The sequence below is a fragment of the Martes martes genome (genome assembly GCF_963455335.1).
Source record: "Martes martes genome assembly, chromosome: Y".
NCBI classification, from domain to species: domain Eukaryota; kingdom Metazoa; phylum Chordata; class Mammalia; order Carnivora; family Mustelidae; genus Martes; species Martes martes.
The window spans coordinates 17427645-17443635 of NC_137907.1; the positions used below are offsets into that span (position 1 = coordinate 17427645).

General features: G+C 40.3%; 1 protein-coding gene across 1 annotated transcript in view; it reads right to left on the reverse strand.

Annotated features, from left to right (window-relative positions):
* WWC3 (WWC family member 3) overlaps positions 1–15991 on the reverse strand; it is a 184534-nt gene that overhangs the window by 82493 nt on the left and 86050 nt on the right. The gene's annotated exons all lie outside the window — the stretch shown is intronic.

Sequence of the window (15991 nt, forward strand, 5' to 3'; positions counted from 1 at the left end):
TCCATTCACCGTTTATTACTTGAGCTACTTCCAAATTTGGCTATTCTAATAATGCTACAATAAACATTGGGGTGCATGTGCCCCTTTGTATCACTAAGTTCGTATCCATTGGGTAAATACCTAGTAGTAGTGCAATCACTGGACTATAAGACATTCCTATTGTTTAAAAATTTTGGAGGAAGCTCCATATTTTCCTCCATAGTTCCTTCACCAGTTTACATTCCCATCAGCAATGCACGAGGGTTCCCCTTTCTCCAACATCCTTGCCAACATCGGTTGTTTATGTTATTGGTTTTAGCCATTTTGATGGGCATGAGTTGGTATCTGATCATTTTGATTTGCATTTTCCTAATGATCAGTAAAGTTGAACATCTTTCCATATGTCCATTTGGCCATACGTGTCTGATGTCTTCTTTGGCGACATCTGTTCATATCTTCCACCCATTCTTAAGTTGGGTTTATTTGTTTTATGCGTGTTAAGTTGTGTAAGGTCTTTATATATTTGGATATTAATCCTTTATTGGGTACATCATTTGCATATCTTCTTCCATTCATTATGTTATCTTTTAGTTTTGTTGACTTTTTATTTTGATGTAGTCACAACAGTTTATTTTTGCTCTTGGTTCCATTGCCTCAGGCAACATCTACAAAGAGGCTGATACATCAAAGATCAGAGAAATAGCCTACCCTTTCTTCTAGGATTTTTATGGTGCCCTGTCTCAAACGTAGACCCTTCACCCATTTTGAGTTTATTTTGTGGTATAAGAAAGTGGTCCAGTTTTCCCAGCACCATTTGTTGAAGAGAGTATCCTTTTTCCATTGGATATTCTTTCCTGATTTGTCTAACATTAACTGACCATATTGCTGTAGATTCATTTCTGGGCTCTCTATTTTTGTGCCAGTACCATATTGTTTTATAACTATAACTTTGTAACACAGCTTGAAATCCAGAACTGTGAAAACCTCTAAGTTTTTTTCTTCTTTCTCAAGGCTGCTTTGACTATTTAGGGTCTTTATGGTTCCATATAAATTTTAGAATTCTTTGGGGGTACCTGGGCGGCTCAGTCAGTTAAGCATCTGGCTTCGGCTCAACTCATGATCTTTGGGTCCTTGGGTCAAGTCCCATGCTCATTCCCTGCTCAACAGGGAATGTGCTTCTCCATCTGCCTTTACCCTCTCCCCAGTCCACCGCTCATGCTCTCTCTTGCACATGCTCTCTCTCTTTCTCTCTCATACTTGCTCTCTCTCAAATAAAAAATCTTTAAACATTTTTTTATAATTATTTGCTCTAACTCTGTGAAAAATGCTGCTGTTATTCTGATAGAGATTAAAATAAATCTGTAGATTGCTTTGAATAATACATGCATTTTAACAATGTTTGTTCTTCCAATCCATTAGCATGGAAAGTTTTCCCCTTTCTTTGTGTCTTCCTCAATTGCTTTCATAAGTGGTCTATAGGGGACGCCTGGGTGGCTCAGTTGGTTAAGTAGCTGCCTTCGGCTCAGGTCATGATCCCAGCGTCCTGGGATCGAGTCCCACATCAGGCTCCTTGCTCAGCAGGGAGCCTGCTTCTCCCTCTGCCTCTGCCTGCCTCTCTGTCTGCCTGTGCTCACTCTCTCTGACAAATAAATAAATAAAATCTTTAAAAAAATGAAAAAAAAAGTGGTCTATAGTTTTCAGAGTACAGGTCTTTCACCTTTTTGGTTAAGTCTATTCCTAGATATCTTATGGTTTGAGGTGCAATTTAAATAGGACTGTTTTCTTAATTTCTTTCTGCTGCTTCACTATTAGTAATAGAAATGCAATGTTCACAAGAGAAAATGGTCTGTATTTCTCTTTCTCTCTTTTTTTTGGGGGGGGGTGTCTTTACCTGGTTTTGGTATTGGGATAATGTAGACCTCGTGGAATCAATATTATCTTTTCTTTCTTTTCTGTTTTTTGGAATAATTTGAAAAGGATAGGTATTAACTCTTCTGTAAATATTTGGAAGAACTTAGCTGGAACGAATTTTTTGAATTATCAATTCATTTTCACTGCCAGTAGTTTGTATGTTTGTAGGAATGCATCATTTCTTCCAGGTTGCCCAAACCTGGAAGGTGGCATACAAATTTTTGTTGGCATACAAATTTTCAAATTATTCTCTTATAATCCTCTGTATTTCTCTTGTTTAGTTGTTATTTTTACTTCTTTCATCTGTGATTTTATTTATTTGATTCTTTTTGTTTTTCAGATGAGTCTGGCTAAAGGTTTACAATTCTGTTGATCTTTTCAAAGAACCCATTCCTGGTTTCATTGATCTGTTCTACTGTTTTTGTGGTTTCTGTAACATTTATTTCTGCTCTAATCTCAATATTTCCTTATTTCTGCTGGCCTTAGGTTTCATATGTTGTTCTTTTCTAGCTTCCTTGGGGTTTAGGTTGTTCCTTTGAGACTTAGAATTCTTGCTTAATGATGTAGGCGTGAACTGCTATACACTTTCATTTTAGGGCCTATTTTGTACATCCAAAGGTTTTGGACTGTCATGTCTTCATTTTCACTTGTCTCCATGCATTTTTGTATTTCTTCTTTGATTTCCTGGTCAACCCACTCACTGTTTAATAACATATTGTTTAGGCTCCAGGTAATTGTGGTCTTTCCAGATATTTTCCTGTGTCTAACTTCTAGTTTCATAGCATTGTGATCTCAAAGGATGGATGGTGGAGACAAGATGGTGGGGAAGTAGGAGGAGGTGCTGTTTCAACCTGTACCCTAAAGTGAGTTGATTACCTACCAAAGAACTCCGATCACCCATGAAATCAGCCTGAGATCAGAATTATACACGTCTGGATCTCTACGGGGGCAGAAGACGCCAGTGGGCAGGTAAAGTGGAGTGGGAATGTCAGACTGATATCGAAGATAAACAAAAGGGAGAGGGAGCCACCAGAGGCGACCCCTTGGAAAGTAATACCCCAATATAAGAGTGCCCTGTTTCTGGGGACCAGCATTAACTTGGAGTCTGGTTGAAAGCACTCAAAAGGAGCAAAGGATTGCAGGGGGGGATTTGTGGGAATTGGGGCAGTTAGGGACAGGGGCTTAAGTCCCCAGATCCAGGACAGATACCACTGGCGCTGAGCCAGAGAGAGTGCTGCAGAGAAACCAGGTCTTGGTCCCTGAGCCGCCAGCGCACCTGAGAGCATGTGGGGTGCGGCTCCCGTGAGAGGCTGGGAGCCTCACCAGCCGGCAGAAGCACAACCTTTTTGTAGTCTCCACGCGAGCGCTGTGCAGAGCTATCAGAGCCTGAATCATGCCCCACGCCCTCCCCTGAGAGAGATGCGTGGAGGCGCCAGTCCGGCACTCTTGGTCCCAGAAAGACCAGGCACGCCCGGCCCGGGCCAGCAGGAAAATCTCAGTGTGCAATCACTGTTGGAACCTCTCTGGCGGTCTGGAGCTGCCCAGACAGCCGCAGCTGTCGGGGTATTGAGTACAAGCAGGAGTTCCTGTGTCCCCGGGGACGGCGACTCGGAACATGCTCTGCCAGCGGCCAAGAGGGAACTTATGTGCTCTGCAGCACCCAGAGGGGAGCAGACTGAGGCTTCCCTCTGAGGGGGAGGTCTGGGTGCAGTTTGCTTTCCTCTAAACCTCCAAAAAGCATCAAAACCTATCAAGGCGAGAGAAAAAAAAAAAAAAAAAAAGAACAAACAAACATAAAAACCTCCAGAGAACAAAAGCCTGAAAAACCGGTTTCCTCAGAGCCCACCCCTTTGTGGGGGGGTGGGAGGACTTAACTCAGGGAACACTGTCTGAAAACCCATGTGGCAGGCCCTCCCCCAGAAAGCCAACCATGAAAAAAAAAGGAAAAAAAAAAAGACTACAAGAGAACAACCACCACTACTTCATAGATACAACTTTTATTTTTAATTCGTTCCCACTATTCTGGTTCATTTTTTTTCTATATAGATAATTTTTTAACCTACTTACCATCACAGGGAGATGTTCAGTACATCAAATTCCATAATAACCTTTTAAAGTGAACTTTTTGATACATATACCCATGTTTCTCTTTAGCTTTTCTATTTTATAATTTTTTTAAAATTTTAGTTTAGTTTAGTTAATTCTTTTTTTATTTTTATTTTTTAATATTTATATAGAGTTAAACCTCAAGGTAATCTCCTTTCCCCAATCAATGCTACCCCTATAGGTAAACCACTTTTTAATACCCTTTTAACTTAGAAAAGTTGAGTCCTTTAACAAAGATATCAAGATACATCCAAGAAGAATCAAAATTACCTTCCTCGCCCACACTGAGAATTTATAGGCACTCTCCCATCTTTTTCTTCCACCAGTGTTTCTGTATATTTGGGTTTGTCCTGACAGTATATAAATCTTATACTTGGGGTTCTTTTTGACGAGGTTCTTTTTTCTTTTTTTTTTTTTTTGCTCTGTGTGTGTGTGTCTGTGTGTCTGTATTTTTTTTTCTCTTGTCATATAATTTTATCAGTCTTTTTGTTTGTCTGTATTTGTTTCTATACTTCATAAATCTTACCTTGGGGCCCATCTGGGCTGAGCTTTCTCTTTTATCTTTCTTTTTTTTCCTGTCTCTCTCTCTCTCTCTCTCTTTTTCTTTTCTTTTTTCTCTTTCTTTTTTCTTTCATTTGGGTGGGGACTCCTGATTGCTCAGAAGCATTCCAGGGTGCACCTTGACTGCACCACGGTGGATACATCTAGCTACACACGTTCAGCCATCTCTCACCAAAATGACTAGGAGCAGGAATGCCCAACATAAGAAAAATTCAGAGGATGGGCCTTCTGCAACAGAGCTAATGGCTATCGATATAGACAATCTGTCGGAAAGGGAATTCAGGCTAACAATCATCCAGGCAATAGCTAGGCTGGAGAAAGCCATGGATGACAAAACGGAATTGATTAGGGCAGAACTGAAAGCCACCAGGGATGATGTTCATAATGCTCTCAATGAGTTCCAATCTAACCTAAATTCTCTAAAAGCTACAGTAACTGAGACAGAAGATAGAATTAGTGATCTGGAGGACAAACAGATAGAGAGAAAGAATCAGGAGGAAGCCTGGAACAAACAGCTTAGAAGCCACGAAAACAGAATCAGGGAAATAAATGATGCCATGCAACGTTCCAACGTCAGAATTACTGGAATCCCTGAAGGGGAGGAGAAAGAAAGACGTCTAGAAGATATAGTGGAACAAGTTCTCCATGAAAATTTTCCCAATCTCGCAAATGGAACCAGCGTTCATGTACTAGAGGCAGAACGGTCTCCCCTCAAGATTATAGATTCTCGAAAGTCCTCGAGACACGTAATAGTAAGAATGAAGAATTATAATTGCAGGCAGGCCCTCTGAAGGTAGCTAGGACAAAGAATCTACTTACGTACAGAGGAAAGCCCATCAGAATAACATCAGACCTGTCCACAGAAACCTGACAAGAAAGAAAGGGCAGGCAAGATATATTCAGGGCACTAAATGAGAAGAACATGCAGCCAAGAATACTTTATCCAGCAAGACTGACATTCAAAATGGTTGCAGAGATAAAAAGCTTCCAAGGCAGACGAGGTTTAAGAGTATGTGACCACCAAGCCGAAACTGCAGGAAATTTTAAGGGCGGTTCTATAAAAGAGGACAAAACCCAAGAATATCACTGAACAGAAGTATATGGAGACAATCTATAGAAACAAAGACTTCACAGGTAACATGATGTCAATAAAAACGCATCTGTCAATAATCACTCTCAACGTGAATGACCTAAATGTGCCCATAAAATGGCACACGGTTGCAAATTGGATAGAACAACAGGAACCATCCATATGTTGTCTACAAGAGACCCATTTGAACCTAAGGATACATAGACTGAAAGTGAAGGGATGAAGAACCATCTTTCATACCAATTGGGCCTCAAAAGAAGGCCGGGGTACTGATTCTCATATCCGATAAATTAGATTTTAAACTAAAGACTGTAGTCTGAGATACAGAAGGACAGTACATAATTCTTAAATGGACTATCTACCAAGAAGATCTAACAATTGTAAATATTTATGCCTCCAATGTGGGAGCAGCCAATTACATAAAAAAATATTAATCAAGACAAAGAGTCATATTCATACGAATACATAAAGAGTAGGAGATCTTAACATGCCACTCTCAGTGAGAGACAGATCATCCAAGCAGAAAATCAACAAGAAAACAAGAGCATTGAATGACCCATTGGACCAGATGGACCTCAGAGATATATACAGAATATTCCACCCTAAAAACCAGAATACTCATTCTTCTTGAGTGCACATGGAACCTTCTCTGAATAGACCACATGCTGGGTGACAAATGAGAGCTCACCAACCAAAAGATTCAGATTATTCCCTGCATATTCTCAGATCACAATACTTTGAACCCAGAGCTCAACCAAAAGGAAAACTTTGGAAGGAATTCAAACTCCTTGAAGCTAAAGACCACCTTGCTTACGAATGCTTGGATCAACCAGGAAATCAAAGAAGAACTTGAATTATTCATGGAAATGGTTGAGGATGAAAACACTTCAGTCCAAAACCTATGGGATACAGCAAAGGCGGTCTTAAGGGGAACTACATAGCCATCCAAGACTCCCTCAAAAAAAATTGAAAAATCCAGAATACACCAGTTGTCTCTACATCTTAAAGAACTGGAGAATCAACAACAAATCAAACCAACTCCACACACAAGAAGGGAAATAATCAAGATTAGGGTAGAGATCAATGAGGTAGAAACCAGAGATACAGCAGAACGTATCAATGAAACTAGAAGCTGGTTTTTTGAAAGAATCAATAACATCGATAAACCACTGGCCACACTAATCCATAAAAAAAGAGAGAAAGCCCAAATTAATAAAATTATGAATGAAAAGGGAGACATAGAACTAACTCCAAGGAAACAGGAACAATCATCAGAAATTATTATCAACAGTTATATGCCAGTAAGCTAAGCAACCTAGATGAAATGGATGCATTCCTGGAAACCTATAAACATCTGAAACTGAACCGGGAAGAAACTGACAACATGAATAGACTATATCTAAGTAACAAGATTGTAGCAGTGATGAAAAACCTCCCAAAACACAAGAGTCCAGGAACTGAGAGATTCCCTGGGGAATTCCACCAAACATTCAAAGGAAAATTAATGCCTATTCTCCTGACGCTGTTTCAAAAAATTGAAGCAGAAGAAAAACTTCCAGACTCTTTTTGTGAAGCCAGCATTACCCTGATCCCCAAACCGGGCAAAGACCCCACCAAAAAGGAGAATTTCAGACCAATATCCCTGGTGAATATGGATGCTAAGATTCAACAAGATCCTATCTAATAGCATCCAACAGCACATTAAAAAGATTATACACTATGGCCAGGTGGGATTCATCCCTTGGTTGCAAGGATGTTTCAACATTCACAAATCAATCAATGTGATAGAACAAATCAATAAGAGAAGAGAGAGGAACCACATGGTCATCTCAATTAGTGCAGAACAAGCATTTGATAAAATCCAGCACTGGTTCCTGATTAAAACGCTTCAAAGTATAGGGATAGAGGGAACATTCCTCAACTTCATAAAATCTGTCTATAAAAGAACCACAGCAAAATCATCCTCAATGGGAAAAAGCTTGCAGCCTTCCCGTAGAAATCAGGAACACGACAAGGATGCCCACTCTCACGACTCTTGTTCAACATAGTATTAGAAGTCCTAGCAACAGCAATCAGACAACAAAGAGAAATAAAAGGTATTCCAATTGGCAATGAAGAAGTCAAACTCTCTCTCTTCGCAGATGACATGATACTTTATATGGAGAATGCAAAAGACTCCACCCCCAAACTACTAGAACTCATAAAGCAATTCAGTAATATGGCAAGATCCGAAATCAATGTACAGAAAATCAGTTGCTTTCCTATATAATAACAATGAAAATACAGAAAGGGAAATTAGAGAATTGATTCTGTTTCCTATAGCACCAAGAATCATACCTGGGAATAAACCTAACCAAAGAGGTAAAGGATCTGTACTCAAGGAACTACAGAACACTTATGAAAGAAATTGAAGAGGACACAACGAGATGGAAGACCATTCCATGCTCATGAATCAGAAAAATAAACATTGTTAAAATGTCTATACTGCGTAGAGCAATCTATACTTTCAATGCCATTCTGATCAAAATTCCCCTGGCATTTTTCAAAGAGCTGGACCAAACAATCCTAAAATGTGTATGGAGTCAGAAGAGACCCCGAATTGCTAAGGAAATGTTGAAAAACAAAAACAAAACTGGGGTCATCATGTTGCCTGATTTCAAACTTCCCTACAAAGCGGTGATCACCAAGACAGCATGGTACTGGCATAAAAATAGACACATGGACCAGTGGAACAGAGTAGAGAGCCCAGGTTTGGACCCTCAACTCTATGGTCAAATAATCTTCAACAAAGCAGAAAAAATATACAGTGGAAAAAAGACAGTCTCTTTAATAAATGGTGCTGGGAAAATTGGACAGCTGTGTGTAGAGGAATGAAACTCGACCATTCTCTTACACCATACACAAAGATAAACTTGAAATGGATAAAAGACCTCAACGTAAGGCAGGAACCCATCAGAATTCTAGAGGAGAACATAGACAGTAACTCTTCGATATCAGCCATAGCAACTTCTTTCAAGATATGTCTCCAAAGACAAAGGAAACAAAAGCAAAAATGAATTTTTGGGACTTCATCAAGATCAAAAGCTTCTGCACAGCAAAGGAAACAGCCAACAAAACAAAGAAGCAAGCCACGGAATGGGAGAATATATTCGCAAATGACAGTACAGACAAAATGCTGATATCCAGGATCTATAAAGAACCCCTCAAACTCAACACCCACAAAACAGGTAATCATGTCAAAAAATGGGCAGAAGATGTGAACAGACACTTCTCCAATGAGGACATACAAATGGCTATCAGACACACGAAAAAATGTTCATCATCACTGTTAGGGCCAATTTAATGTTAAAACCTGTTTAACTATTAGGGCCTCCTTAGCCAGAGCGACTCCATATTGCCTAGGTAGCCATATTGTTGTTTACATCCACGGACTTCATTCCGGGAATAAACGCCCCAGTAGTTCCTGGTATGGTTCCGGGTATTGATTCTGTGAGTAAACGCCTTAACAACAGAAGCCACATAATTGAGTCTGAGGTTATGCCCTATAAAACCAGCCTGTGAGATTGGGAGGGGGTCGCTCTCTTCGGAGGCGGCCCTGGCCGGTCAGTCTGACTTCTAATGCTTGGCATAGAATAAGGCTCTACATAACTTTCACTTTGTCTCAGTCTCATTCCCTTGATAACGGACCCCAACATTCTGGGGGCTCATCCGCGATCAAACGACGAGAACTGAGTCAGCATCAGAATTTCTGGGAAAAGCCTCCAGAGGTAAGATCTCGAGATTTTATTCTGCAGGATCTGATCTATCCAGTTGCGGAGTTCCAGGGTATAGCCCACCAGGGAGAAGCTGGATGCAGCATTGCTCCCCACGGCTGGAGTGGATGTGGGGACGCCCCATCCCTCCACAGGGAGATTGCCAGGGGGTTCAAATCCCCCTAGGTGGTCAGGGGACCTGCTAGGGGGTTCGAGTTCCCCCAGGCGGTCAGAGGACCCAGAAAATCCCCACCAGCGGCAGGTTGTATTTTTGAGTCGGGATTATATCTTGCACACCCTTAGACTTGATATCTGGTTGAGGAACGGCTGCTGGGTCTGGTCTGCAGTTGTCTTTCTCTTGTCTTTTTGTTGTGTGTTGTGTTGTTTGTTGTGTTTGAAGAAATGGGGCAAGCAGAGAGTAAGGGACCTATGACACCCGCAAGTCTTGTTCTCCAGCATTTCAAGGATTTTCAAGGTAAAACCACCCAGTTGGGTGACAAGGTTTACCCAGGAAAACTCTCTAAAACTGGGAATCCTTTCTCTGCCTCTGGCAGCACTCCCCCTTCTGTTTCTGCACCGACTTGGGTGCGGCCTGTGTAACTGGCCTCTAGACCATCCTCGGTGCTTCCTGCACCACAACTCCTTCCCTATTCACTGTCAAGGAGCAGGAAGAGCAGCCCCTGGACCTAACACCCCCCACTCCAGATCTTCCCACCCGTGTCTCAGATAAACATTAAAAGTGGAGTGGGTCCAGGTGAAATGTAAATAAGTATTTGAACTAAGTTAAGTTTATTGGTTTAATTAAGATAGACATGTCTTTAAAGTTACAGCAGTAAGTGTGAAACTTCAACCAAAGTTTATTGAAGGTCAAATAAGCTCATGCTATTTGTTTAAATCTGTTAGCAAAGAATAACTGAACTGATGGTTCATTGTCTGTCTCAAAGTTTTAATGGGCAATTGTTAAAGTAACTTGCAAAGTCTTTGGTAACCTGAAACTTTAAAGTTTTAGTTGGATGACAAATGGAATTAAATTATGGACACCTAGGTCTTAACCAAATGGGATAAAATGCTAAAGCACTGAGTACTTGATGTAGGTTTGTGCTTTTGACTTCTTACTGCAAAGAAACTAAGAATATTTAAATCTGTTGGTTAACATGTTTTGTGCTTAACTGATTCATAAATTTGCCATCTACAGAATTCTGTTGTAACTGTTCACAATTGGTTAATACTTAACCATCACTAGAGACTGAAGTGTTTCTAAGAATAGAAAATTCTGCTAACTGTAACTAAGACTGATGGAAGAAAGAGAAATAACCCTATATGTAAAAAAAAGTAGGAGATACATAAGAAAGATAAGGAATGGGAATACATTTTGTTAAAGATAAAAGGTAATTTTGTCCTAAACGAGATGGTTGTTTGAAAGGAAATGGCTTGGGACAAAACGTAGATGCAAAAGAAAGTTGTAAAAGGTTTGTGAAGGGAAATCTTCAGGAAAAAAAAAAAAAATTAGGTATGGTCAGGACAGACTACCAAAAGAAAAACGCCATAAGGTTTTTATTAAAAGTTTTAATGTTGGGGCGCCTGGGTGGCTCAGCGGGTTAAAGCCTCTGCCTTCGGCTCAGGTCATGATCCCAGGGTCCTGGGATCGAGCCCCGCATCGGGCTCTCTGCTTAGCAGGGAGCCTGCTTCCTCCTCTCTCTCTGCCTGCCTCTCTGCCTACTTGTGATTTCTGTCTGTCAAATAAATTAAAAAAAAAAATAAAAAATAAAAAAAATAAAATAAAATCTTTAAAAAAAAAAAATAAAAAAATAAAAAAATAAAAAAATAAAAGTTTTAATGTTGTCTGAAAAAACAGAGAAAAGGCAGTTTTTCTGCCAAACATGAAATGGCAGGAATGGTAGCCAAAAATCTACTAGAAGAAATAATTCCTAGGTTTGGGTTGCCTTTAGTGATCGGGTCAGACAACCATCCTGCATTTGTGAGTTCAGTCTCAAAGGCACTGGCCAACGCCATGGGCACTAATTAAAAACTACACTGTGCCTACCAGCCCCAAAGCTCCGGACTAGTTGAGAGCATGAACCAGACTCTTAAAGAGACCTTGACAAAATTAATCCTGGAAACTAGCGGTGGATGGGTAGATCTCCTTCCCTTCACCCTCCTTAGGGCGTGGTGTACGCCCTACTTAAACAACGTTATCCCATTTAAAATAATGTTCAGGAGACCTCCTCCACTCTGCCCACAGCTACAAGAGGTTGCCCTAGCAGAAATGACTGATCAGTCTGTACTCCAGTCACTGCAGGCGCTACAGTCTGTCTTTTAAAAAGCCCACGCAGGGATCCGAGCTGCCTACACGGAGACGGAGACGGAGACGGAGACGGAGACGGAGATGGAGGTGGAACCCAGAGACTTGTTTTGGATATGCCGCCACCAAGCGGGAAACTTGGAGCCTCATTAGAAGGGACCATTCACTGTCATCCTGACCACCCCACAGCAGTATGCATGTCACATCAAACAAGCCAAAAACAAGAACACCTCCCAAAAATAGGAGCCACTACCGATGGACCCCACCAACTGTGGACTAAAACTAAGACTCAAAAGGGTTTCATAACTTGGTCACTTTTAACCCTGTTCCTACTCACCAACAGCCAGGGGACACCTCATGAGCCTAAAACAATGGAAAATCAGAAAGACAGCGGATGGAATAACACTCAAGGTTAACGACACCTCAAGTCAGCCTGTTTTCACCCCCGAGAACTGGCTGAAAGTCAAGGAACTGACTAATCTCCAAAGAAAAGGGGGGAATGTTAGGGCCAATGTAATGTTAAAACCTGTTTAACTATAAGGGCCTCCTTAGCCAGAGCGACTCCATATTGCCTAGGTAGCCATATTGTTATTTACATCCACGGACTTCATTCCGGGAATAAACGCCCCAGTAGTTCCTGGTGTGGTTCCGGGTATCGATTCTGGGAGTAAACGCCTTAAAAATAGAAGCCACATAACTTGGGTCTGAGGTTATGCCCTATAAAACCAGCCTATGAGATCGGGAAGAGGTTGCTCTCTTCAGAGGCGGCCCTGGCCAGTCAGTCTGACTTCTAATGCTTGGCATAGAATAAGGCTTTGCATAATTTTCACTTTTTCTCGGTCTCGTTCCTTTGATAATGGACCCCAAAAATCACTAGCCATCAGGGAGATTCAAATCAAAACCACATTGAGATACCACCTTACACCAGTTAGAATGGCCAAATTTTAACAAGACAGTAAACAACACGTGTTGGAGAGGATGTGGAGAAGGGGGAAAACCCTCTTACACTGTTGGTGGGCATGCAAGTTGGTGGGAATGCAAGTTTCCCTTTGGAAAACCGTGTGGAGATTCCTTAAGAAATTAAAAATAGAGCTTCCCTATGACCCTGCAATTGCACTACTGGGGATTTACCCCAAAGATACAGACGTAGTGAAAAGAAGGGCCATCTGTACCCCAATGTTCATAGCAGCAATGGCCATAGTCGCCAAACTATGGAAGGAACCAATATGCCCTTCAACAGAAGAGTGGATAAGGAAGATGTGGTCCATGAACTTTATGGAGTATTACGCGTCCATCAGAAAAGATGAATACCCAACTTTTGTAGCAACATGGACGGGACTAGAAGAGATGCTGAGTGAAATAAGTCAAGCAGAGGTAGTCAATTATCATATGATTTCACTTATTTGTGGAGCATAAAAAATAACATCTAACACATGGGGAGATGGAGAAGAGAAAGGAGTTGGGGGAAATTGGAGGGGCAGATGAACCATGAGAGACTACGGACTCTGAAAAACAATCTTAGAGTTTTAAAGGGTCTGGGGGTGGGAGGTTGGGTTAGCCTGGTGGTGGGTATTATGGAGGGTACGTATTGCCTGGAACACTGGTTTTGGTACATAAACAATAAATTCTGGTGCAATGAAAAGAAATTTTAAAAATAAAATAAAAAACACATTGAGATACCACCTCACACCAGTTAAAATGGCAAAAATTGACAAGGCAATAGACAACAAATGTTGAAGAGGATGTGGAGAAAGAGGAACCCTCTTACACAGTTGGTGGGAATGCAAGTTGGTACAGTACTTTGGAAAACAGTATGGAGGTTCCTCAAAATATTAAAAACAGAGCTCCCTTATGACCCATCAATTGCACTACTGGGTATTTACCCCATAGATACAGATGTAGTGAAAAGAAGGGCCATATGCACCACAATACTCATAGCAGCAATGCCCATAATAGGCAAACTGTGGATCCCCTTCAACAGATGAATGAATAAAGAAGATATGGTCCATATATACAATGGAATATTGTTCAGTCATCAGAAAGGATGAATACCCAGCTTTTGCTGAGTATTTATTGGTACCCAACAGGGATGGGACTGGAGGAGATTATGCTATGTGAAATAAGTCAAGCAGAGAAAGTCAATTATCACATGGTTTCACTTATTGTTGGATCGTAAGGACTAGCATGGAGGTCATTAGGAGAAGGAAGGGGAAAATGAAGGGGGGCAGGAATCGAAGTGGGAGAGGAACCATGAGAGACTATGGACTCTGAGAAAGAAACTGAGGGTTTTGGAAGAGAGAGAGATGGGAGGATGGGTTAACCTGGTGTTGGGTATTAAGGAGGACACATATTGCATGGAGCACTCGGTGTTATACCCAAACAATGAATCATGGAACATGACATCAAAAACTAATGATGTACTGTATGGTGACTAACATAATATAATAAAAAAAAAAAGAAAAAAGAAATGTACCTTCAAATATTTCCGATACAGTCTTCTTCAACACCATTTTTTAAAAGATGATCTGAGGGCACCTGGGTAGTTCACTCACTTAAGCAACTGCCTTCACCTCAGGTCATGATTCCAGGGTCCTGAGATCCAGCCCTGCATTGGGCTCCCTGCTCAGTGAGGGGTCTGCTTCTCCCTCTCCCTCTGCCCCTGCCTCTGTCCCTGCTTGTGCATTCTCTTTCACTCATTTTGTCAGGTAAATAAAATATTTTTTTAAAAAATGGATTTGAGCACTGCTTCAATAAACTTTAACTATAGGCTTCTGGGAGGAAAAACACTATTAGGTTGAATGACATGAAATTGTTAAAATTGGATCATTTTTTTATTACGTACAAAAATAACACTATGATGTGGTGAAATTTCACTTTAATCAAGTGGCCTTCTGAAACCTTTACAATGAGTAAATGCTTAGAACCAGTTATAAGCCAATGTTTCTGTTACATGTGTGACCTCAAATCAAAATTCTATGGGCTTCCAGTCTTACGAGTGCACGAAAAGGAGTCATATGCTTGGCTCTAAATGTTGTCTCAACAGATTTCCAAAGAGCAAATTCTTACATAATCTATTTTCTTTCTATAAAGGAATCAATCTTGAAATAAGCAACAAGACATCTTAAAAATTCCCAACAATGTACTTCTGAAGAACTCGGGGTTAAAAATAAATCACAAAAGAAATTAGAAAATATACAGAAAAAAATTAGAAGGAAGATGAAAACATGGCATACCAATATTTGTTTAATTTAAAAAGTGTTTAAGGGAAAATGTAATCCTTAAACACTATGTGAGAAAAAAAAAATGTTCCAAATTCAATTATCTAACCTTAGGTACTTCTACTTTAGGAAGCTAGAAAAGAATAAATTAAAACCAAACTAAATTGCAGAAAAGAAATAATAAAGAACAGAAATCAATAAAATAGAAAGCAAAAAAGAAATGAGAAATAAATAAGATTAAAATACAGTTCACTGTAAGAATAAATAAAATTAATAAAACTAGACATTGATCAAGAAAAATATAGAAGACACAAATTATTATTAGGAATAAAATATACCTTCAAAAATTGAAAGGATATGGGTGTTCTAACCAGAAAAGACCCTGAATTGCCAAGGAAATGTTGAAAAAGGAAAAGCTGGGGGCATCATGTTGCCTGATTTCAAACTATATTACAAAGCTCTGATTCATTAAGGCAGCATGGTACTGGCATAAAACAGATGCAAAGATCAATGGAACAGAATAGAGAGCCCAGATATGGGTCCTCAACTCTATGGTCAACTAAACTTCAACAAAGCAGGAACACATACCCAGTGGGGGGGGGGGGAAGACTTCAATAAATGGTGTTGGGAAAATTGGACAGCTATGTATAGAAGAATGAAACTTGACCATTTGCTTACACCATACACAAAGATAAACTCAAAATGGATGAAAGACCTCAATGTGAGGCAGGAATCTATCAAAATCCTAGAGTAAAATATAGGTAGTAACTTAGTTGACATCAGCCACAGCAACTTCTTTCAAGACACATCTCCAAAGGCAAAAGAAATAAAAGGGAAAATGAACTACTGGGACTTCTTCAAGACAAAAAGCTTCTGCACAGCAAAGGAAACAGTCAACGAAATAGGCAACCCACAGAATGGGAAAAGATATACACAAATGATGCCACAGACAAAGGACTGATATCCAAGGTCTGTAAAGAAACTCAAATACCCAAAAAACAGATAGTCATTTCCAAAAAATGAGCAGATGACATGAACAGACACTTCTCTAAAGAAGACATACAAATGGCTA